This window comes from Canis aureus, chromosome 34 (assembly GCF_053574225.1).
Source record: "Canis aureus isolate CA01 chromosome 34, VMU_Caureus_v.1.0, whole genome shotgun sequence".
NCBI lineage: Eukaryota > Metazoa > Chordata > Mammalia > Carnivora > Canidae > Canis > Canis aureus.
In genome coordinates, this window is record NC_135644.1 from 103,046 (window position 1) to 128,805 (window position 25,760).

The 25,760-nt window shown below is 41.2% G+C and overlaps 1 long non-coding RNA gene across 3 annotated transcripts; it reads left to right on the forward strand.

Moving 5' to 3' along the window:
* The first annotated feature begins 1,317 nt into the window (after positions 1-1,317).
* Positions 1,318-24,634, forward strand: LOC144304462 (uncharacterized). Of its 3 annotated transcripts, XR_013371373.1 has the most exons (6): positions 1,318-1,529; positions 2,375-2,528; positions 2,946-3,094; positions 3,294-4,881; positions 22,868-22,911; positions 24,002-24,634. It is a non-coding gene; the product is annotated as an uncharacterized LOC144304462 (long non-coding RNA). The 3 variants fall into 3 exon arrangements; XR_013371372.1 differs by lacking the exon at positions 3,294-4,881; XR_013371374.1 differs by lacking the exons at positions 2,375-2,528; positions 3,294-4,881.
* The last annotated feature ends 1,126 nt before the right edge of the window (positions 24,635-25,760 follow it).

A 25,760-nucleotide genomic window follows, 5' to 3' on the forward strand; every position in this document is an offset into this window, starting at 1 on the left:
TGTTTATTTTAGAGAAAGAGTGTGTGTGTGCACGTGGGAGGCACAAGGGAAGGCACGAGGGAGAGAAAACCCTCGAGCAGATTCCCTGCTGAGCATGGACCCTGCTGTGGGGCTCAATCCCAGGACTCTGAGATCATGACCTGAGCTGAAATCAAGGATCGGCTGCTTAAGTGTCAGGGACCCCTATCTTTTTGTTTTTACCTTTTACATGTGAGTGCTAGAAAATTTAGAACTACATATGTGATCCATGTTATATCTCTACTAGAGAGCATTAATATCCACCATGTTATTAGTTTCTTACATCAAGCCTGAGAGATAATAGTCCCATTTTATAGATGAGAACACTGAGATGTAGAATATAAAGAAAAGGATATGTAATTTATAAAGATCACATAGCAAGTACTTAGTAGAGACAAAATTAAATATACATATTTCTAGGTCCTGGTTGTTCATCTCTGTGCTATACTCTCAGAAGATAGAGACATGCTACCTACCAGATTTTGGGGGGGAGAGTGAATTTGACTCAAGAATTCTATATCTCACTGAGATATAGAGATTATCCCCATATAGAGATATTATTCCCATATAAATGAAAAAAAGTGTTCTTATGTAACCAAAGGCTTAGGAAATACATTACTTACATATCAATCTTACCAAAATTTCCATCTAAACACTCATTTCAACTAGTTACAGAAATTGAATGAGGAATTCATGGTGTAAAAGGAGTGGTGATGGGTTTTGAGTCTATTTAAGCATAGAATTGAGTCTAATTATTATCATAAGTAGAACTATAAGAGATAAATATAATTCCTTGAATAAGATATTATAATTTTTAAATAATTTTTTTAAAAAATGTAACAGTAGTGATTTCAAAAAGCATAAAAGCAAAAACTACAGTGTTGTAGAGGGGTGGGATAAGGTCGAGGAAGTGTGTAATTCAATAATTTCTTCCTTCATTTCTGAACTTGATAAGCTGGCAACTATACTTTAAAAAGTGTCATTAAAAGATATAAAAATAAACACTAATGGAACTAAAAACAGAATTCAAACTTACAATAAACTGAGAATAGGTATCGTTTTCTATGATATTATAGAAAACGTATGCCATAAAATAAAAGAGAGAAAAGAAATAAAATAGCACAGAATCAGAAATAAAACAGAATCTTTAAGATGACTGAAAGATCAAATATAGCTAAACCAATAATGAAATAAAATGAGATAAACTTATAAAGATTGAGTTGAAAGAAAGATTAAGAGCAGAAATATGACATAAACACATTTATTCTTAGAGTCTCTTTTCTTTTCTTTTTAAGATTTATTTATTTATTTCTTCACGAGGGACAGAGGCGCAGGAGGGAGGAGCAGCTCCAGGCAGGGCGCTGACCCAGGACCCGACCCCAGGTCCCCGGGTCCCCAGGAGCCCGCCCTGCGCCGCAGGCAGCACTAGGCCGCTGAGCCGCCCGGGCTGCCCCGGAGTTTACTTTCCAAATACAAGAATGAAGCTGCAGTATCGAGGGGATACAGGCGAGGTAGGAGCTGGCGCCGCGAGAGAATTCTAGAGACCTCCGCGGAGCTCATTAACGCCCGGGGGCAGGGCCGGGGGTGGGGGAGGGCAGGACCCGGGGCAGCACCGGGGGCGGGGGGGGGCAGGACCGGGGGCAGGGCCGGGGGCAGGACGGGGGGCAGGACGGCGGGGGGGCAGGACGGGGGGGGCAGGACGGGGGGGGGCAGGACCAGGGGCAGGACGTGGGGGCAGGACGGGGGGCTGGACCGGGGGCAGGACGGGGGGCAGGACGGGGGGGGGGCAAGACGGGGGGGCAGGACGGGGGGGCTGGACGGGGGGGCTGGACGGGGGCAGGACGGGGGCAGGACGTGGGGGCAGGACGGGGGGGCAGAACCGGGGGCAGGACGGGGGGCTGGACGGGTGGCGGGGGGGGCAGGACGGCGTCAGGACCAGGGGCAGGGCCGGGGGCAGGACGGGGGCGGGGGGGGCAGGACCGGGGGCAGGGCCGGGGGCAGGACGGGGGCGGGGGGGGCAGGACCGGGGGCAGGACCAGGGGCAGGACGTGGGGGCGGGACGGGGGGCTGGACGGGGGCAGGAAGAGGCTGCCCCAGGCCTGGGCGGGGGCTGTGATATCCCCGGGAGCGGGCGGGGTTGGGGGGAGCAGACTCCCTAAGGGACTTTGGAAGCAGGTCCCAGGGCCTTGAGGGCTCAGGCACGGCGGGAACAGGTCGCCGATGTCCGGCTGGTGCCACCGGAGTCCGGAGGCCCTTCAGATGGATCCCGCGGGCCGCGTGCTTGGGGGTGTCGCCTGCACTGGGTCGGGGGCAGAGGCCAGGAAGTGTCTAACGGATTGCTTCGCTGTCCCCATAGGCTCACGGGGTCCTGGGCCGGGCTAGCATCGCCTTGGCCCCGAGCGCAGCGGGACCTCGGGGCAGCCGCGTCCCTGCGCGCGTCTGCAGGTCGTGCCCTGTCCCCTGCGGGTCCCGCCCCCTCCTCAGCGTCGGTTGTATGTAGTGGCTCCGAGGTATCTAATTCCACATGCTTTTCTCATTGCTACTCGTCGTAGTCCTTAGGGTCCCAAGCCTTGCGGACTACTTAATAGGCTGCTGTTCGTGGGCGAGCAGCAGGAGGAATTAGGGACGTGGTGCCTCGCGTTTGGTCGCCTCTCCAGCCTGTGACTACACGCAGTTCTGCTGTAGAGTGTGGCAACAGCTTTATTCTTAAATAGAAGCATTTAAAACACTTAATCTTTCCTAGATCTCAGCCTCTAATTACTTGGAAACAGAATGAGGGCTGAAAGAATAAAGGTGCAGGCACCAACAGGAAAACAATCATTTGTACACTCAGCTTAGGAATCCTGTATCTTTGATGTGGAGACTATTGTTTCTACATGTTTACTTTTGACTGAAATTTCTTGCTTTTTTTTTTTTTTTTTTTCGAGGTATTTCTGAAATAGCAAACCTGGTGTACCACAATCCAGCTGCGTGTTCTCTTACATTTCATGGATTCATCAGTCCTCCCGGGCGATCCAGCCTTGAAGGGGAAACCAAGCCTCCATAAGAGTCACACAAAAGACCGCATTTTCTTCAGGTGTGAGCCCATTCTCTAGAAGTGCAAATGCTCTTCCACTACCTACAGCTTTGCTCAGCAGGTGTTTTCCCCTCCACTTCGGGCCCAAATCCTCCCATCAACTACGAGCTAATCTCCTATTGTTTTTCTTGTGCTTTCCTTCCTGGTGGAAATGTTCCCTGTGCTCACAAGGGGACGTTTGTCATTCCTGCTCCTGCAGGACACTACTGTGGCCGGCTCCAGAGAGATTGCAGGTGCTCTGGGAGCTGAGCCCGTGCGGCTGCACCGGCCTCTACCGCTGGCTTTGCCACGGTTTACCTTCCAGCTGCTGCTGCTGTCTGATGCTGAGGGCGCTGATTCGGGACACATCCCCATCTTCTCTTACTGCGACCAAAGCCACTGGCTCCGTCTCCCACCACTGCTGAAGCGGTTGACAGCAATGTCTCTAATGCCTTGCATTTCCAATGGTATAAATATAGTTGATTTAGAGTTATTTGAACTTTACGATATTTGTTCACTCTTTTATTATAGCCTCTCCCTTTGAGGTGCAGGATGGAGTCAGGACTTTTTTTGGACAGGCAACATGATAACTCAGAATCAGCTATTTCTTACTCAAATAGCATATCCTTGACCCAAACCTCTGTCATTTAACTCATTCTTCTATTACAGATCAACTTTTTCTCAAAATAGTGTGGCACTGGCATGAAGACAGACATACAGACCCATGAAATAGAATAGAGAGCTCAGAAATAAACCCTTCCATATGTGATCAAATGATTTTTGACAGGAGTGCCAAGACCACTCACTGGGGGAAGGACAGTCTTTGCAACAAATCGTGTTAAGAAAACTGGATGTCCACAGGCAAAAAAATGAATTTGGACCCTTACCTCGTATCACATACAAAAATGAACTTGAAATGAATTAGAGACCTAACTGTAAGGGATACAGCTGTAAAACTCCTAGGGGAAAACACAGGGCAAAACAGGCATGACATTGGATTTGGCAATGACTCCTTAGATATGACACCAAAGGGACGCACAACAAAAGAAAAAAGACAAATAGGAATTCATGAAAATTAAAGTTTTTTGTGCACCAAAAAGTATCAACAGAAAAAAAAAAGATGCCCATTCACAAGGAATGGGAGAAAATATACCCAAATCATATATCTGATAAGAGATTAATATCCAGAATATGTAGACAACTCCTAAAACTCAGCAACAACAGAACAAACAACCCAACTCAAAGATGGGCTCGAATAGACATTTCTCCAAAAAAGATATACGGATGGCCAAGAAGCTCATGAAAAGACTCTCACTATCACTGATCATTAACGAAATGCAAATCAGAACTGTAATGACCTACCACCCACCCCACAACCCATTAGGATGGTTACTATAAAAAAAACAAACAAACCAAAAAACAGAAAATAACAAATGTTGGTGAGGATGTGGAGAAATTTGAACACTTGTGCTATATTAGTAGGAACTAGTAATTTGGTGCAGCCACTATGGAAAACATATGGTGGTTCCTCAAAAAATTAAAAATAGAATTACCTATGATCCAGCAATTCTATTTCTGGGAATATAACCAAGATAACTGAAAGTGCAGTATCAAAGAGATATTTTTACACCCATATTAATTGCTGCCATATTCATAATAACTAAATTGTAGAAACAGCACAAGTGTCCATCTACAGAGAAAAATATAAGCAAAATGTGCTTTATACATAGAGTGGAATATTATTCAGCCTTTAAAAGGAAGGAAATGCAGAAATACACAAAATATGGATGAACCTGGAGGACATTGTGGTAAGTGACATAACCCAGTCAAAAAAAGACAAATACTGTCTGATGGGATACTTAAGAATGGTCAAAAATCATAGAAAAGTATAATATGGTTGCCAGGGGGTGGTGGGAGAGGGAAAAAGGTGAGTTATTGTTTAATGAACGTAGAGTTTCAGTTTTACCAGATGAAAAAGCTGTGCAGATGGATGGTGATGATGATTTCACAGAACTTGAATGTACTTACTACCACATAACTGTACACTTTAAAATGGTTGAAGTGGTAAATTTAATTGTAGTGTGCTTTTATCATAATAAAAATATTGAAAAAAGAAATCATCAAACAAACTAGAAGACCCATTTAGCCAGGGAGTCAGCGGTTCTGTGGGCGCCGGTGGGCACCCACGTCAACGTGTGCTGGCTATCAGAAATGCAATTTTGCAGAAGTGTTTTTTATTCTTTGTCTTTGTTTTTTACAAAGTGCACAGTTTTTAGAGAAGGAATCAAAAGTTTTGACTGGATGACAGTCTCAAGTTTTTAAAAGCTCACCTTTCAGAAGGGGCTCTTTTTTCTCTTTCTTCACTCTATCCTCTTATGTTCTTATTCTTTCTGGTAGAGTTGTTATTCCTTTACCTCTGTTAGGATGATTATTAATCATCTGTTGTAAAAGTGGCAAAAAGCATATAACATGAGATCTACCCTCTTAAATCTTCAATCCAGAAGTTCAGTGTTGTTAACCATAAGCACAGAGTGTTAGCGGAGTGGGCTGGGCTCCTGTTGCCTCCCCAAGGAGAGGCCAGGGCCCCGGAGTTTCCTCGCCAGGGAACCATGGCAAGACAGGCCACCGGTTTTCCCGCTGGCTTCCCTGTGGTGTGTGCTCCGGAGAGCAGGAGCCTCTTCTGTCTGGATTTCTCCTGCAGAGAACTGCTCCACATACTGTGGAATCAGGATTCTGGAGGAGGAAAGAGGGTCTGGGGCGTCCTGTGCCACCAACCTGCTGGCACTCCTCCCCGGTCATTCCACCACTTACTATGGCCCTTGTCTCCTACGTGTGCTTTCGTGGTTTGAGGACTCGGAAGCGTGATTGCTGTGCTCTGGGCTTTTTATCTGCCCGAGAGGACACAGCTAAGACATACAGACCTGAAGATGGACACTTTTAAACCCTTTTACTGCATTAACAACTATCCTCAGTGTTTACACAATGATATTTTTCCCAAAAACATTATAGACACGTTACTATTGTTTTCCTAAGCTTATAGAGGAGGAAACTTACACAGAGAGAAAATATTTAACTTGCCCCAAATCATGCTCTTTATTAGTAGAACTGGGAATTAAAGCAGGCAGTTTAACTCCAGAGCCTGTGCCCTAGAGACCAGACAGGGTAATTGTTGCACTTGTGTGACAACTCAATGGTTGTTCTAGAAGGAGAAAACAATAGGAAAAAACAAAACAATACAATAATATAAAAATAAAAATAAAAAAAACCTCTGGAAAATCCCCAAAATTCAGTGTCCAACTTGGAACATGCATTATATGTGAAGGGGTTTGGGTTGCTATTTGTTTTTGCTGTTATTGCTGTTTTTTTTTTTTTTTAAGATTTTATTTATTTATTTATTTATTTATTTATTTATTTATTTATTTATTTATTTATGGATCGCAGTGGGGAGGGGTCGAGGGAGAAGGAATCTCGATGGCGGAAGAGCAGGGTCTCCAAATCACCTGTCTCCACCAAATTACCTAGAAAACCTTCCAATCATCCTGAAAATCTATGAATTCGGCCTGATATTTAAAGAGAGACCAGCTGGAATGCTACAGTGAGAAGAGTTCGCGCTTCTATCAAGGTAGGAAGACGGGGAAAAAGAAATAAAGGAACAAAGGCCTCCAAGGGGGAGGGGCCCAGGAGGAGCCGGGCTGAGGCCGGGGCGAGTGTCCCCAGGACAGGAGAGCCCCGTCCCGGAGGAGCAGGAGCTGCACCGACCTTCCCGGGCGGAGAGGGGCTCGTGGGGAGGTGGAGCAGGACCCAGGAGGGCGGGGATGCCCTCGGGCTCCCGGGGACACTAACAGACACCTGCGCCCGGGGAGATGCGCCGAGCTCCCTAAGGGCTGCAGCGCGCACGGCGGGACCGGGAGCAGCTCGGGGGGCTCGGGGGCGGCTCCGCGGAGGGGGCTGCAGGGGGGAGCAGCTCGGGGGGCTCGGGCAGAGGAAGAGGCTCCGTGCAGAGGGGCCTGCGCGGTTCCAGGAGCAGCTCGGAGGGGCTCGGGGGCGGCTCCGCGGAGGGGGCTGCGCGGCCCCGGGAGCAGCTCGGAGGGGCTCGGGCAGAGGAAGAGGCTCCGTGCGGAGGGGGCTGCGCGGTTCCAGGAGCAGCTCGGGGGGGCTCGGGGGCGGCTCCGCGGAGGGGGCTGCGCGGCCCGGGAGCGCGAATCCAACAGCGCAGGCTCCGGAGCACAGGGCGCCGGGACACAGCCCAGGATCCGGCCTCCCCCGGGACAGGCAGAGGCCGGGAGGGCCCAGGACAGCGAGGACGCTCCTGCCCCAGCTGAGCACATCAGCGGCCCCGCCCCGGAGCCTCCGGCCCTGCAGACGGAGTTCCTGCCGGAGCTGAATCCAGGTTTCCAGAGCTGCCCCGCCACTGGGGCTGTTCCTCCTGCGGCCTCACGGGGTAAACACCCCCCACTGAGCCCTGCACCAGGCAGGGGGCACAGCAGCTCCCCCAACTGCTAACACCTGAGAATCAGCACAACAGGCCCCTCCCCCAGAACACCAGCTAGACTGACAACTTCCAGGAGAAGCCAAGGGACTTAAAGTACACAGAATCAGAAGATACTCCCCGGTGGTTCTTTTTTTGTTTGTTTGTTTTTGTTTTTGTTTTTGTTTTGTTTTGCTTTTTGATTTGTTTCCTTCCCCCACCCCCTTTTTTTCTCCTTTCTTTTTCTTTCTATTTTTCTTCTTTTTTTTTTTTCGTTTTTTTTTTCTTTTTCTTCCCTTTTTTTTTTCTCTTTCTCTTTTCTTTCCTTCTTTCTCTCCTCTCTTTTTCTCTTTTTCCCAATACAACTTGCTTTTGGCCACTCTGCACTGAGCAAAATGACTAGAAGGAAAACCTCACCTCAAAAGAAAGAATCAGAAACAGTCCTCTCTCCCACAGAGTTACAAAATCTGGATTACAATTCAATGTCAGAAAGCCAATTCAGAAGCACTATTATACAGCTACTGGTGGCTCTAGAAAAAAGTATAAAGGACTCAAGAGACTTCATGACTGCAGAATTTAGAGCTAATCAGGCAGAAATTAAAAATCAATTGAATGAGATGCAATCCAAACTAGAAGTCCTAACGACGAGGGTTAACGAGGTGGAAGAACGAGTGAGTGACATAGAAGACAAGTTGATAGCAAAGAGGGAAACTGAGGAAAAAAGAGACAATTAAAAGACCATGAGGATAGATTAAGGGAAATAAACGACAGCCTGAGAAAGAAAAACCTACGTTTAGTTGGGGTTCCCGAGGGCGCCGAAAGGGACAGAGGGCCAGAATATGTATTTGAACAAATTCTAGCTGAAAAATTTCCTAATCTGGGAAGGGAAACAGGCATTCAGATCCAGGAAATAGAGAGATCCCCCCCTAAAATCAATAAAAACCGTTCAACACCTCGACATTTAATAGTGAAGCTTGCAAATTCCAAAGATAAAGAGAAGATCCTTAAAGCAGCAAGAGACAAGAAATCCCTGACTTTTATGGGGAGGAGTATTAGGGTAACAGCAGACCTCTCCACAGAGACCTGGCAGGCCAGAAAGGGCTGGCAGGATATATTCAGGGTCCTAAATGAGAAGAACATGCAACCAAGAATACTTTATCCAGCAAGGCTCTCATTCAAAATGGAAGGAGAGATAAAGAGCTTCCAAGACAGGCAGCAACTAAAAGAATATGTGACCTCCAAACCAGCTCTGCAAGAAATTTTAAGGGGGACTCTTAAAATTCCCCTTTAAGAAGTTCAGTGGAACAGTCCACAAAAACAAGGACTGAATAGATATCATGATGACACTAAACTCATATCTCTCAATAGTAACTCTGAATGTGAACGGGCTTAATGACCCCATCAAAAGGCGCAGGGTTTCAGACTGGATAAAAAAGCAGGACCCATCTATTTGCTGTCTCATTTTAGACAGAAGGACACCTACAGCCTGAAAATAAAAGGTTGGAGAACCATTTACCATTCGAATGGTCCTCAAAAGAAAGCAGGGGTAGCCATCCTTATATCAGATAAACTAAAATTTACCCCAAAGACTGTAGTGAGAGATGAAGAGGGACACTATATCATACTTAAAGGATCTATCCAACAAGAGGACTTAACAATCCTCAATATATATGCCCCGAATGTGGGAGCTGCCAAATATATCAATCAATTATTAACCAAAGTGAAGAAATACTTAGATAATAATACACTTATACTTGGTGACTTCAATCTAGCTCTTTCTATACTCGATAGGTCTTCTAAGCACAACATCTCCAAAGAAATGAGAGCTTTAAATGATACACTGGACCAGATGGATTTCACAGATATCTACAGAACTTTACATCCAAACTCAACTGAATACACATTCTTCTCAAGCGCACATGGAACTTTCTCCAGAATTGACCACATATTGGGTCACAAATCGGGTCTGAACAGATACCAAAAGATTGGGATTGTCCCCTGCATATTCTCAGACCATAATGCCTTGAAATTAGAACTAAATCACAACAAGAAGTTTGGAAGGACCTCAAACACGTGGAGGTTAAGGACCATCCTGCTAAAAGATAAAAGGGTCAACCAGGAAATTAAGGAAGAATTAAAAAGATTCATGGAAACTAATGAGAATGAAGATACAACCATTCAAAATCTTTGGGATGCAGCAAAAGCAGTCCTAAGGGGGAAATACATCGCAATACAAGCATCCATTCAAAAACTGGAAAGAACTCAAATACAAAAGCTAACCTTACACATAAAGGAGCTAGAGAAAAAACAGCAAATAGATCCTACACCCAAGAGAAGAAGGGAGTTAATAAAGATTCGAGCAGAACTCAACGAAATCGAGACCAGAAGAACTGTGGAACAGATCAACAAAACCAGGAGTTGGTTCTTTGAAAGAATTAATAAGATTGATAAACCATTAGCCAGCCTTATTAAAAAGAAGAGAGAGAAGACTCAAATTAATAAAATCATGAATGAGAAAGGAGAGATCACTACCAACACCAAGGAAATACAAACGATTTTAAAAACATATTATGAACAGCTATACGCCAATAAATTAGGCAATCTAGAAGAAATGGACGCATTGCTGGAAAGCCACAAACTACCAAACCTGGAACAGGAAGAAATAGAAAACCTGAACAGGCCAATAACCAGGGAGGAAATTGAAGCAGTCATCAAAAACCTCCCAAGACACAAGAGTCCAGGGCCAGATGGCTTCCCAGGGGAATTTTATCAAACGTTTAAAGAAGAAACCATACCTATTCTACTAAAGCTGTTTGGAAAGATAGAAAGAGATGGAGTACTTCCAAATTCTTTCTATGAGGCCAGCATCACCTTAATTCCAAAACCAGACAAAGACCCCACCAAAAAGGAGAATTACAGACCAATATCCCTGATGAACATGGATGCAAAAATTCTCAACAAGATACTGGCCAATAGGATCCAACAGTACATTAAAAAAATTATTCACCATGACCAAGTAGGATTTATCCCTGGGACACAAGGCTGGTTCAACACCCGTAAAACAATCAATGTGATTCATCATATCAGCAAGAGAAAAACCAAGAACCATATGATCCTCTCATTGGATGCAGAGAAAGCATTTGACAAAATACAGCATCCATTCCTGATCAAAACTCTTCAGAGTGTAGGGATAGAGGGAACATTCCTCGACATCTTAAAAGCCATCTATGAAAAGCCCACAGCAAATATCATTCTCAATGGGGAAGCACTGGGAGCCTTTCCCCTAAGATCAGGAACAAGACAGGGATGTCCACTCTCACCACTGCTGTTCAACATAGTACTGGAAGTCCTAGCCTCGGCAATCAGACAACAAAAAGACATTAAAGGCATTCAAATTGGCAAAGAAGAAGTCAAACTCTCCCTCTTCGCCGATGACATGATACTCTACATAGAAAACCCAAAAGTCTCCACCCCAAGATTGCTAGAACTCATACAGCAATTCGGTAGCGTGGCAGGATATAAAATCAATGCCCAGAAGTCAGTGGCATTTCTATACACTAACAATGAGACTGAAGAAAGAGAAATTAAGGAGTCAATCCCATTTACAATTGCACCCAAAAGCATAAGATACCGAGGAATAAACCTAACCAAAGATGTAAAGGATCTATACCCTCAAAACTATAGAACACTTCTGAAAGAAATTGAGGAAGACACAAAGAGATGGAAAAATATTCCATGCTCATGGATTGGCAGAATTAATATTGTGAAAATGTCAATGTTACCCAGGGCAATATACACGTTTAATGCAATCCCTATCAAAATACCATGGACTTTCTTCAGAGAGTTAGAACAAATTATTTTAAGATTTGTGTGGAATCAGAAAAGACCCCGAATAGCCAGGGGAATTTTAAAAAAGAAAACCATATCTGGGGGCATCACAATGCCAGATTTCAGGTTGTACTACAAAGCTGTGGTCATCAAGACAGTGTGGTACTGGCACAAAAACAGACGACACATAGATCAATGGAACTGAACAGAGAACCCAGAAGTGGACCCTCAACTTTATGGTCAACTAATATTCGATAAAGGAGGAAAGACTATCCACTGGAAGAAAGACAGTCTCTTCAATAAATGGTGCTGGGAAAATTGGACATCCACATGCAGAAGAATGAAACTAGACCACTCTCTTTCACCATACACAAAGATAAACTCAAAATGGATGAAAGATCTAAATGTGAGACAAGATTCCATCAAAATCCTAGAGAAGAACACAGGCAACACCCTTTTTGAACTCGGCCATAGTAACTTCTTGCAAGATACATCCACGAAGGCAAAAGAAACAAAAGCAAAAATGAACTATTGGGACTTCATCAAGATAAGAAGCTTTTGCACAGCAAAGGATACAGTCAACAAAACTCAAAGACAACCTACAGAATGGGGGAAGATATTTGCAAATGACATATCAGATAAAGGGCTAGTTTCCAAGATCTATAAAGAACTTATTAAACTCAACACCAAAGAAACAAACAATCCAATCATGAAATGGGCAAAAGACATGAACAGAAATCTCACAGAGGAAGACATAGACATGGCCAACATGCACATGAGAAAATGCTCCGCATCACTGGCCATCAGGGAAATACAAATCAAAACCACAATGAGATACCACCTCACACCAGTGAGAATGGGGAAAATTAACAAGGCAGGAAACCACAAATGTTGGAGAGGATGCGGAGAAAAGGGAACCCTCTTACACTGTTGGTGGGAATGTGAACTGGTGCAGCCACTGTGGAAAACTGTGTGGAGGTTCCTCAAACAGTTAAAAATAGACCTGCCCTACGACCCAGCAATTGCACTGTTGGGGATCTACCCCAAAGATACAAATGCAATGAAACGCCAGGACACCTGCACCCCGATGTTTATAGCAGCAATGGCCATGATAGCCAAACTGTGGAAGGAGCCTCGGGGTCCAACGAAAGAGGAATGGATAAAGAAGATGTGGTTTATGTATACAATGGAATATTACTCAGCTATTAGAAATGACAAATACCCACCATTTGCTTCAACGTGGATGGAACTGGAGGGTATTATGCTGAGTGAAGTAAGCCAGTCGGAGAAGGACAAACATTATATGTTCTCATTCATTTGGGGAATATAAATAATAGTGAAAGGGAATATAAGGGAAGGGGGAAGAAATGTGTGGGAAATATCAGAAAGAGAGACAGAACGTAAAGACTGCTAACTCTGGGAAACGAACTAGGGGTGGTAGAAGGGGAGGAGGGCGGGGGGTGGGAGTGAATGGGTCATGGGCACTGGGGGTTATTCTGTAAGTAAATTGAACACCAATAAAAAATAAATTAAAAAAAAAAAAAGACTACCTAATATGGGGAGAAAAAAAAAAAAATAAGAAAGAATCTCAAGCGGACTGTGCTGAGCGCAGAGCCCAACACAGGGCTCAGTCTCACAACCCTGAGATCATGATCTGAGCTGAAATCAAGTGTCGGATGCTGAACCAACTGAGCCACCCAGGCGCCCCACTCTGGCTCTGTTTTTAAACAGTTAATTATTTTTATTTTTCATAGTTGAAAAATATTTTTTGGGCAGCCCGGTTGGCTCAGCGGTTTAGCGCCGCCTTCAGCCCAGGGCCTGATCCTGGAGACCTGGGATCGAGTCCCACTTCGGGCTCCCTGCATGGAGCCTGCTTCTCCCTCTGCCTGTGTCTCTGCCTCTCTCTCTCTCTCTCTGTCTGTCATAAATAAATAAAAAAATCTAAAAAGAAAGAAAAAGAAAAGTATTTTTTGTTTAAAAATGATTCTTTTCAAAACATTCATTGTGTTCTCTTGGTTGTAAATTGGAAAAAAAAAAGTAGCAGCTCTATCTTCTAGCAACTGATGCTTTGCCAAATTCAAATACAGATTTCCCTGAGAGCCTGTGGTAATTAACATGTAGTAAAATTTTTTTTTAGGTTGAAACCATATTAGAGAGTGCTTTTCAAGATAGGAGAGGTTTTTATCCTTTTGGGTCAGATTGTCATAACCGTTTTTCTTGATTTTTAACCTCCTCCTGGAACTGCTCCTGTTAATACCAATGGTCCCCAGAAGCCAGGCCGCTGCCCCCTCGTCTGCTCTGCCCCAGAGCAGCCCAGGCTTCTGGATCCCAGAGTCCTCTGGTCATTATTCCCACCTTTTCCTGATTCTCTGTGAAGATAGCTGAAGGTCAAACTTGAGCTGCTGGTATGTACAGTGAAGTGTTTGTTCAGCTCAATTGTCCTCCAGGAGGTTTTAGCATTTATATCTCCATCATATTTCTGTATTATCCCAACATGGTCAGTAATATTTATGAAAATATTTGTCAGTTTTATAACTTCAGAATGCTATAATTATTTTTTAAAGATTTATTTATTTATTCCTGAGAGACACAGAGAGAGAGGCAGAGACCCAGGCAGAGGGAGCAGCAGGCTCCATGCAGGGAGCCCGATGCGGGACTTGATCCCAGGACCCCAGGGTCACGACCTGGGCCAAAGGCAGACAACCACTGAGCCCCCCAGGAGCCCCTCTATAATTATTTTGATACTCATTGAGGTTGAATTTCCATTTACTTGTATTCTTTTGTGACATGCCTGTTTGTAACTTTTGTCTACTTTTCTGTTAAAACTTGTTTTTTGATTTCTAAGGATTCTTAGCAAATCAAATATATTAACTCTTTACCCTTTCAAATAATTTTCAAATATTTCCCCACAACTCTAAATTTCTCTCACTTCGAGTTATAGTTTTTGGGTGCATATATGGTTTTAATTTTTCAAGTTGAAAAAATTATGGTATTATGCTTAGAGTAGCTCATACTTCAAGCTTATATTTTTAAATATAAAGAGACGCAGAGAGAGACGCAGAGAGAGACGCAGAGAGAGACGCAGAGAGAGAGGCAGAGACACAGGCAGAGGGAGAAGCAGGCTCCATGCAGGGAGCCTGACGTGGGACTCTATCCCGGGTCTCCAGGATCAGGCCCTGGGCTGAAGGCGGTGCCAAACTGCTGAGCTACCCGGGCTGCCCTATTTTGTAGCTTTTAAAAAATGGATTCTTCCCTTATATTTTAGCTATCTCCCATTTTATACTTTATCTCATCTAAATTGTAAGGATGACTAACTTCTGGGAAGATTGCATTGTATGAGCTAGGGAGCTCATTTTATTTTTTACGTCAGGGACCCCAATGCCATTTATTTTTCTTGAATAGCTTTGATTTCTGTACCTTCTCATTAAGGAAGAAAATGACTTTTGGTTGTGTTTGGTTTGATGTATGATATTCTCTGAGCATTTTGGTTTAAATTTTATTCTCAACGCCTGTGCCTTACCCCTTTAGGGGACTGGCAGTTACTTCATGAGATAGATCTTCCATCTTATTCCTTTTCTCTCCTAGCTCTACTTGGTACCAATTTTCCTTGCTTTTAATTCTCATTTTTTAATTTCATTTTCATGTTATTTTCCTCAGTGGCACAATGAGATAGCATTTTTGGTGAACTTTTTATGGGAGTATAATATATATACAGAAAAGTATGCACATATTTTGTGTATAACACACACTGGATTTTCTCAAAGTGAACAAACCCATGTAGTTAGGACCCCAATATGGGAACAGGGTCTTGTGGACAACCCAGAAAGCCCCCTTTACAAACACCCAATAAGTATCTTTCCTCCTCCTTCATGTTAACTATTATTCTGATTTCTCACACCACAGATTAATTTTTCCTGAGTTTGAATTTTAAATAGAAATATAGGGCAGCCCCAGTGGCCCAGCGGTTTAGCACTGCCTGCAGCCCGGGGCATGATCCTGGGGTCCCCAGATTGAGTCCCATGTCGGGCTTCCTGCATGGAGCCTGCTTTTCCCTCTGCCTCTCTCTTTCTGTGTTGCTCATGAATAAATAAATTAAATCTTAAAAAAAAAAAAGAAATATATGCAGTATGTACCAACACCATAATATTGGCTTTCTTTGCTCAACATTATGTTTATAATATTTTTGCATAATTGCACATAATTGTAGATCATTCTCACTGCTATGTGATCTTAGCCATAAATTTACTTGTCCATTCTATTGTTGTTACACATTTGGATGGTTAATGATTATTGACTATTAGGAATAGTTCGACCATGAATATTCTTATATGTGTCTTTTGAAGACCACATACACATCATTACAACCTGATTAGCTTTTTTTAAATTATTTTTTTTAGATTTCCTGGCTTATTTCTGACCTACTGACTGCCTATGTTGTTCTAGCATTCACAGAAATCCAGCGATGGAAAACCCATATCTGAATTTTGAAAAACAGGAACTATGGATTAGGCAAGCGTAGGCCAACCTGGTTATATGCCTATAACACTGTTCAAACATATAGTTTTGTTGCACTAAATCTTGTGTGTTATGCAGTCTGGATGAGGAAATACTTTAAATTTGGATGAGAAAAGAATCTTTTCCAAGATGGCTTCATTTGGAAGTTGTTTTGGTGGAGGTTTCTTACGTGCTAAGCATTTGGAGAAATTTCTTTTCTAACGAACACAAGCTAGTAAGATATTTTAGTATAAAACTAATTCATACAGGAGCCTATTTTAGCTGGGCTCACATAGAGAAAACCCAGATATTTGTTCTTTTTGACTAAAATTTAGTATGTATTTATTTATAGTCCCTCAATGTTATCCGTGGGTTATTCTGACATACATCCTGGGAAATCTCATGCTGGGTGAGTGAGAATTTCTCAGCACAGGAGCCTAGAACAGTCTCGTGTGAAGCAGCTCTCAAGACCAGTGCTGACTTACTCTTGTGCCGATACCTGCTTTTCATGTGCTCAGTGATGTTCTGTGTTCAGCCTGCGGCCGACTATACCACTGGGATTCTGGGAGGCTTTCTACTGGGCACCGGCTATTTCCTTTCCTAAACTACAAACACAACTGCCCCTTCTGTGGAGGGAAACAGACAGGTTTGCCTTGGCCAAAGTCTGATGGCCCAGAATCAAGCCCTTAAGTGCTTTTTCAAGTGCCCAGTCTAGGTTCTCTGAGGATTAGTCTGTTTGGTAGCCCAAGAAGGAAATTACCCAGTCATTTCTGTTCTGGCATTTACCAGAACACAGATGTTTCTTTTGATTTTGTGGGAGAACAAACTTGAACTGGCACTTTTCCTGGGTAGGAGGATACAACTGGTAGGAGATATAAAATATTTTTTATTGACCTAGATGTCTTAGAGAATATATTATGAAAATGATACTTAATTAACTTTTATCCATCAAATGTCCCTTTTCCATTTCACATAATAGAGGAATTAGAAACTCCCACAAAAACGCTAGCAAAAACTTGAAATTTACAGGTATCTATTCCAATGTTTTTTAATATGTGGGCCATAACCCTAATCCTATTAATTGGAATCTTTGGGAAAGGGCCTATGGGTTTCCAATTTTATCAGTTATCTCAGGTAATTCTAATATATACTAACATATGAAGACATATGGCTTAAACTCCAAAGCACACTCAGCTGAATTTACTCTACTAGTTAGAATCTGTTTGAGAATAAAAGGAAATTTAAATGACAACAAAATGATACTGATTTAGTTGGATCTGTTGACATAGTTAAGCATTATTGTAAGTGTTTAATTCTAGTAATAACCTTGAATTTTTTTTCAAGGCCTCAGGGTTATAACTTAGAATGGATTCAAGATGTGGTGTAACTATCTCATAACACATTCATATTTCAGAAGGTAAATACCCTTCACTTTGGGTCTTGAATAGATCCACATTATAGAATATTCCATTCTGTAAACAATAAGGTTATGGTGGACACATGGGGACATAGAGATAAGCTGCCCAGGTCTCCCTCCAGGACAAGCCTTATTGCCTAGCAACATTAATTTGTCAAATTTTAGTCCAACTTTTATAACATTACCATGCACTATTCTTCACTCCTGTTACCATTAGAGGAGCAGATAAGGAGAGAAAAGAATGAAAAAATAATTTTTTTTCAGGGTCATGATCTGTTAAAACGGGAGGGAATCCCTGTCTACAAGAGTTAAGAGGGGCTCATGTCTAAAATCCATGTGCCTTCTTTTTTTAGCAACCTAAATGTAAGCTTATCTAATTACATTTCTTGAATAAGTATCTTTTAAAAAGCAGTTCTAGGGACTCCTGGGTAGCTCAGCGGTTGAGTGTCTGCCTTTGGCCCAGGGCCTGATCCTGGGGTACTGGGATTGAGTCCTGCATCGGACTTCCTGCAGGGAGCCTGCTTCTCCCTCTGGCTGTGTCTCTGTCTCTCTCGCTGTGTCTCTCATGGATAAATAAATAAAATCTTAAAAAAAAAAAAGTTCTAACATGTTTAGATATAGACTTCATATGTTACTTGTGCTCTAAGTATTAATGTTAGCATGACTATAATTTTTTTTTTTTTAACATTTCTTTCCTTCCTCCTACTTCCTACCCTGAGGATTTAAGTTCCTATGTCTCTGTGAAAGATAAGATCTTAATTACATCCTGGTCAGCAAAATAGAAACCGAGCTTTACTACCACTACTAGATACTATACTCTAGGTTTTCTGTTTTAAAAAAAGAATAACATCTCTTGGCTATTTAAGATAACTTTTAGATTGCACCAAATGCATAATCATCCACAAATTGAACTTCAAACTGGTTTATGCTGTAATTATATATATATATATATTTTTTTTTTTTTTTTAAAGATTTTATTTATTCATTCATGAGAGACACACAGAGAGAGGCAGAGACACAGGCAGAGGGAGAAGCAGGCTCCATGCAGGGAGCCTGACATGGGACTTGATCCCGGGTCTCCAGGATCAGGCCCTGGGCTGAAGGCGGCGCTAAACTGCTGAGCCACCCGGGCTGCCCTGTAATTATTTTTTTTTTAATAATTTAGAGTGTTTAAGGCTTTGAGTATTACTTTATTATCTCCATTTTGATTTCTATTGAGCTGTAGTATAACAGTACTTTGCTTTTTCTAACTGTGCAAAAGTGAATTTATGGATTTTATATTTTTAGTTGCAATTTTAGGAAGGCTTTTATAAGTTTCTATGTATTCATTTACTCATTCATCCAACAACTTATTTTAGAGTACTGACTCTGGGTCAACCACTCTTCTTTGTACTGGGACTGCAACAATGAACAAAACTGGTAAAAAACCCTGACCTCATAGAACTGTCTTGTAGAGGGAGGAGATAGGCAATGAAAATGGCAAATATGAACAAAAATTCAAAAGAAATCATTGTTATGGGGGGAAAAAGAGTAATGTAAGAGGGGAGGGAAGGGTTGGGTGATAATCTTCATGCTTCTGATCTTGTTTACATACCACAGAGCATCAGAAATAACATTGGGATGCTAAATATTATTTACATCAGTTCTTTTGCTTTACTGTAGCGACCAGTGTTTTGTTTCTTAATTTATAACAAGGATTACTGATATGTTTCCAGAATCCACTGAATTTAAAATCATCTGAAAATATGTCCTTATTTGGGATCCCTGTGTGGTTGAGTGGTTTAGCTCCTGCCTTTGGCCCAGGGCATGATCCTGGAGTCCCAGGATCGATTTCTGTATCAGGCTCCCTCCCTTGAGCCTGCTTTTCCCTCTGCCTGTGTCTCTGCCTCTCTCTGTGTGTCTCTCATGAATAAATAAATAAAATCTTTAAAAAAAAAAAGTCCTTATTTGAAATAGTCTCTTTGGAATGTATAGCTAGGTGAAAAAAAATATTTTTTGAGAGAAAAAGAGAGGTGGGGGAGGAGCAGAGGGAGAAGCAGAGAGGGAATCCTAAACAGGCTCCACCCCCAACATGTGAGCCCAATGCAGGGCTCATCTCACAACCCTGAGATCATGACCTGAGCTGAAATCAAGAGTTGGATGCTTAACTGACTGAGTCACCCAAGCACCCATAGCTAAGTGAGATTTAATTAAAAAAAAACAAAAAACAAAAAACAGAGACTGGGGTGCCTGGCTGCATCTGCTTTCAGCTCAGGTCATGATCCTGGGGTCCTGGAATTGAGCCCCACAGTCAGGCTTCCTGTTCAGCGGGGAGTCTGCTTCTCCCTCTCCTGCGTTTCCCCCTGCTCATGCTCTCTCATTCTCAAATACATAAAATCTTTTAAAAAAATAATAAAAAGACAGAGACTGAAAGTTGTCTGTATTGATTTATGTGAGAGCAGTTGGCATATTAAACCCCAGTAGAAAATTAGCACTTGCCTTTTTTAAGTTCACCGAATTTATGTTGCAGTTATAAATTTAAAATGCAATTAAAATAATTTGTGTTCTCTCACCAAAGAAGTCTCACTAAGAAAGAAATCTTAGTGAGAAATTTTCTCATTACATCATTAAGAGCTAGGAAAACAACTTAGACTTCTGAGAATCTTTACATACTTAAAATGAAAAAGGAGAAAATTGGGCAACTGAAGTTATCTTTAAAGTATTGCAATAAGATCTTAACACAACATCCGGCAGATGGACGTCATGTTGGTCGGCCTAGGTCCCCCTCCAGAAGACTCGTTGCCCAGCTGTCAGCAACTGCAAGGTGGGCTTCCACTGCAGAGCATCTCCCTACCTGAAGTCACCTCCTTCTTGTGGCAGCCCACAGCTCGTGACAGCCAGGCAGTCTACCATTTCTGCTCCACATGGGCTGTGGGACGCCATGTTCAAAACTTACTACAAAGTTCGAGAAGATGGCAGGATAATGAGCAAGCATGGGGCACTTCTAGGTGTGGAGCCCATTGCACCTACACAGGTCACATGTGTGTAAAGCTGGCGCTGGCTCCACAGAATCCCGTGTGCTTGGCCAAGGCATTGTTGGGCTTAAAATCGCATTGCAGTTCAACCTGGATGCCAAACCCATTGTTGTGTAACCAAGCAAATACTTTTTTCTAAAAAATTTAAACTATACTTTGCTGGTTCACCCGTAGCTCTAAGTACCAAGTCGTGAAAGCTCTGCTATCCATCATGCTGTTTTATATGTCATATCCAAACGCTTTATAGTATAATCTCCACCTTCCTACTTAAGTCATCATGAATATGATGCTTTTATTCATCCATTTCATTTTTGCCCTTACACAGAGGTACATTCTTAGTTGATTTGAGAGACTTCTATAAGAAAAAGACTAGGAAATTACAAATACAAATTTGGTATGTGAATTAATATTTCCTTAAAATAAGAAAAGAAATAATAATAAATATGTATACAAAAACTTGACAAATGCCATATATGTAGGAGTTTTCTGACTGAATTTTTAAAAAGAATTTATTGATTTATTCATGAGAGACACAGAGAGAGAGGCAGAAACACAGGCAGAGGGAGAAGCAGGCTCCATGCAGGGAGCCCGAAGCAGAACTCGATCTCAGGACCCTGGGATCATGACCTGAGCCAAAGGCAGATGCTCAACCCCTGAGCCACCCATGTGCTCCTTTCTGACTGAATTTTAACCAATTTTTTTTTAAGTCAGTATTTTTGGCTTCTTCTAGGATACTTCCCTCCTGTTGTATTTGAATTTTGGTTTGATAAATCATTGTGAAAAATATATAAAACTAACTTAAAACCATAAGAAAGAGCAATTTAAGTGCATTTTTATGTTGCTGTTCTTTTGTTTTGAGCTATGCTATTGTACTTTATACATGTGTATGTGCACACATACACAGTGGTTTTGTTACTGGAATACTAACTTTCTCAAACAATTTTTCTGCATTGGTGGAATTTTGCCTTTTGTTTGCTCCAGACTGTCAGAATAAGGTGAGATAGATATACTAAAATATAATCCAATACATTGAAATGCATGTAGAACAAGCATTTCACAATTTGAAGTACTTTCTGTTTTTACTACTGCTATGGGTTGTGTCCTACAGAGGTAACTGACAATTCCATTTCATGTACTTCCCACCAAAAACAAAACAAAACAAAACAAAACAAAACAAAACAAATGTATTATCTGTTCACAATTGTGTTCCTTGAATTATCAAACATATTGCTGAGAGGAGAGAACTTCCACTTTCACTATGCATAAGTGAGGCCTAATACCCCAATTCAATTTTACACAGCTGATGATTGGAAGAATTTTCCAGGCTAGTTTCTGGTTTTATACATTTCAAATCTTGTATTTTCTCCACTACCTACCAGTTTATGTTTATGTTTATTTATTTATTTTTTTTTTTGTGGGTTTTTGTGCAAGGCACCAGAGGACATGTTCATGTTAATATATACATTCTAGCCCTGAGGCTTTATGTTACTTTGCTGGGCCAGTCAGCCAATAGGTAGGAGTGTCTCTTGAGGTCATTCCTATACTGGGCCTGCTAGCAATATCTTCACTATGTGGAAGGGACTGTGAACCAAATAAATATCTCCCACTAAATCAACAATAAATGTATCCCCAACATAGCTTCTTAGTTGGATTCCCAAAATGCCTGTGGCTGCTCCAACACTTCTGGAGCATAATGGAAAGTGTGACAAAGAAGTCAGCATGGAAACTGATCTTTATTGATTACAGTTAAAATGTTTTATTTTTTGCAGATTTTGCAAAAAATATGATTGTGTGCATACATTGTCATTGCACATACCAGAATTCAGAAGAGTAAACCTACTCTTACTCTGATTGCAGACTTGATCCTCTCTAAGGAATTTCTCACCTCCACTGTTGATGTCTTTCTATGACACTAAGATGCTGATGCTCTTCTTACTTGAGGAAGTAAATAAATGAATGCAAAGACTGTACGGAGCTATTCAATATTATTTGTAATCAATGAGTCTTTATTCATAAATAATGAACCCGTATTATTTTCTCTAAGAATTATTTCATTAGGGATGGCTGGGTGGCTCAGTGGTTAAGCGTCTGCCTTCAGCCCAGGGCCTGATCCTGGGATCCCAGGATCGAGTCCCACGTCGGGCTCCCTACATGGAGCCTGCTTCTCCCTCTGCCTGTGTCTCTGCCTCTCTCTCTCTGTCTGTCTCTCATGAATGAAAAAATAAATCTTAAAAAAAAAGAATTATTTCATTAAATCTGGCTGGTCCAACACTATATTGTTGCATGGATACTTGCTGTTGCCTTCCCCTCCTTCCTTCCTTTTTGTACTCTTTCAAAGTAAATGTTTGCAATTTCTTCGTGTTGGTCCTCATTGATCAATGAAGTCTTCATGGATCTGTCCCTACCATTTTCTTCAGCAAATTTAGATTTTATGAGATCCATTCAGTAATTTAAAAAGGTACATTTTTGAGTATACAGAATATATATACAATTTTAAAGGTTCGAAGTATTACTGAGCTTATTTTTTCCTTAATAACATTCTGAGGTAGTATTACCATTTTCTCTCTTTGAAGGAATGGAGACTGAGAAAACCCAGATGCCCAATGACACGCAACTAGTAAGTAACAATGTTCAGAATTAGAATTTAGAGCCACTTGACTCCAAAGTTTGTGACCTTAAACATTTTATACTATTTTTTCTTCAGAATCCTGCTGTCCTCCAATGTGACTTATTTAATCTGATTAATACATCGAAGTGATAAATACAACCTCTACTGTAACACTAATAACATTATAGTATTTTTTGTTCGTTTACATATTAGGTTGTAAGATCTCAAGGCAGCAGGAATTGGTTTCTTTCATCTTTGAATTCTCATCTTCTAGCATCTAGAGAAAAGAACACTGAATAAATAAGTGAGTTAGTGAATTGCTGAATGAATCTAACAACAAACAGAAGAGATTAGTGACTCCTACTCAAAGGGGTCACATTATCTATAGAGAAGTTTTAAAAACTGAACTGAAAGTTGGTCTGCTTTATGTTATCAGCCTCGACTGTCAATTCTAAACAATGTCAAAGACAGAATAATCCTCTCCACCTAGGTGGGTCCCTCTCACTGGCCACCTCCCCTTCCAAGCAATGGACCTCAAAACAGGCCACTGGATTTTTCAGTGAATACGTTCTGGCAGCTATTTGGGGATCATCTTATCTTGAGGCATCAGATACCCCCAGGCCTCCCTTGACTTTCTCTTGCACTGCTTCCATCCCCCGCAGGTTTGAGGCTGTTGGTGGTTTGTCTCCACATACTTGTATATTGCCATCTAGTTTTGTCGAAAATGTTGTCCGTGGCTCTTTAGTTTTCTCTCTAGCTCTTACCTCCATGTTTATGTCAGTTTCCTGGAAGACCCAAAAACTATGCTGTTTCTACTTGTGTCATTTTCTCAGGATCTTCCTGGGTACTTTCATTTTTAATCTTTGTCAGTAAGAAACGTGAGTTCATGGAACCTCAGTGTTTTTAACTTTTCATTACTTGATTTTTAGTAAACCTAGTAATGATTTTCTTATAGTAGTTATTTATGGTTGGTCTTTTTTTTTTTTTTTTAGTAGCCTGTTTATAGTTTTGCCCATTTTTCTATTTAGAGTCTGCCTTTTTCTTAACGCTATGTTAAGAACCCCTTCTTCTTCTTTTTTTTTTTTTTTTTTTTTTTAAGATTTTATTTATTTGACACAGAGAGAGAGAGAGAACAGCAGGGAGAATGGCAGACATAAGAAGGAGAAGTGAGCTCCCTGTTCAGCAAGGAACCCAGTGTGGGCCTCCATTCCAGGGCCCTCGGATCATGCCCTGAGCGGAAGGCAGACGCTTACGACTGAGCCACCAAGGCGCCCCTGTAAGAACTCTTCTTAAGATATAAATTTTAATTCTTTGTCTATCACACGTTATAGTAACAACAACAATATTTAACGGTGTGGCATTTGTCATCTAAATTTATTTTGACATAACATAGTTTTGAACTTTCACTGAATCAATTTCTCAGTATTTTTTCTATGTTTTTGGTTATATTTAGAAAGACCCACCCACTGGTTGTTGAAGACTTTAATAAGTTTTTCATTCAGTTAATGTCACTACAGAACAAAGAACAATGAAGTCTTGGAAAGCAGCACATTGTCTTAATATGAAATGATACCAACGTTGTTTCCATTTATAGATGATCTCTACATGCTCTGATCTATTAATAAATAAGTAAGATTTGTGCAGTGACTTATAATTTAAAGACTTCTTTCACTTATATAATTTGGGCCTCACAATAAATCATGTACTTAGAAAAATAACTGCCTAAAGTCAGCAAGCATTCTTTTCCAAGTAAATTCTGCCTAATTTTGAATCTTTCTTGTTGTTAAGGGATCTGAAGATCAGCAACCACAGTAAAAAAAAAAAAAAAAAAAAAAAAAAAAAAAAAAAAAAACATCATGAACAAACCAGTTAGCAGACATTTGCCAGGAAATGGATTGTTTGCAGATTACTTGGCATAGATCCCCATAAAGAAGCAAATCTGTTCCCACCTCTTTACTCTACTTTTCCTGCCTGCTCTGTTCCAAAGAAGCAAATGTTTAGATAAATTCGAATCATCCAAACTAGGAGTTTATATTAATCTGAACAAGATAAGTTATAAAAACCAGGTGATATTCAAATATTACCCATTTTTTCTATAGTTGATATTTACATTTAAAAAAATATCACCAAAGTTTTTTTTTTTTTTTTTTTTTGGGTTTTCTCTGTTTGGAATTAAGTTACAAGTTTAAAAAAGCCAAAAATATTTTTATGTGATTTGGGGAATTATTTCTTGAATGGATTTTTTTTTTTTTTAAGTCTTTTTAAGTCAAAGTTAGCTCCTATGATGCTGCAATTCTGGTGAGTCAGAAACAAACCATATTTGGACTTTCAACTTTCCACTTTCAATGGCTTCCTCTGTTTTTTTTTTTTTTTTTTTTTTTTTTCATGCTCAACAAATGTAAAATATTTTAATCAAGTGGAAACAGATGAAAATGTGACTCATTCTACTCGGCTAAGGGATTGGTTTGCTGATGTCATCCTAGTCTCTGTTGCCAAATTATCCTAAGACGTGTGATCAGTCTAAGGAATCCTGCATTTTGGTGTAGGAACTAAAGCATTTTGTTCTAAAATGTTTTTATCTCCCATTTCCCTCTACTTCATATTTCCTTTAAAAATAAAAAAAAACCAACTCTTGAATTGTTTCATACTTTTCTTGTGTGTCATACCACATACATTTCCTTTCATTCTTTGTGCCTCCACTCTACTACTTTTAATATATGTTTCTTCTGAAGACTGTTTGCTATTCTTTATGTAGAAAAAACAGTCATAAGATTTATAGCTTGAAAACTCCACTCACTCTGGAGTCTCCCTTTCAGGTCAGGCATTAAACATCTGCTTTCATGTCTTTATTGAGCATC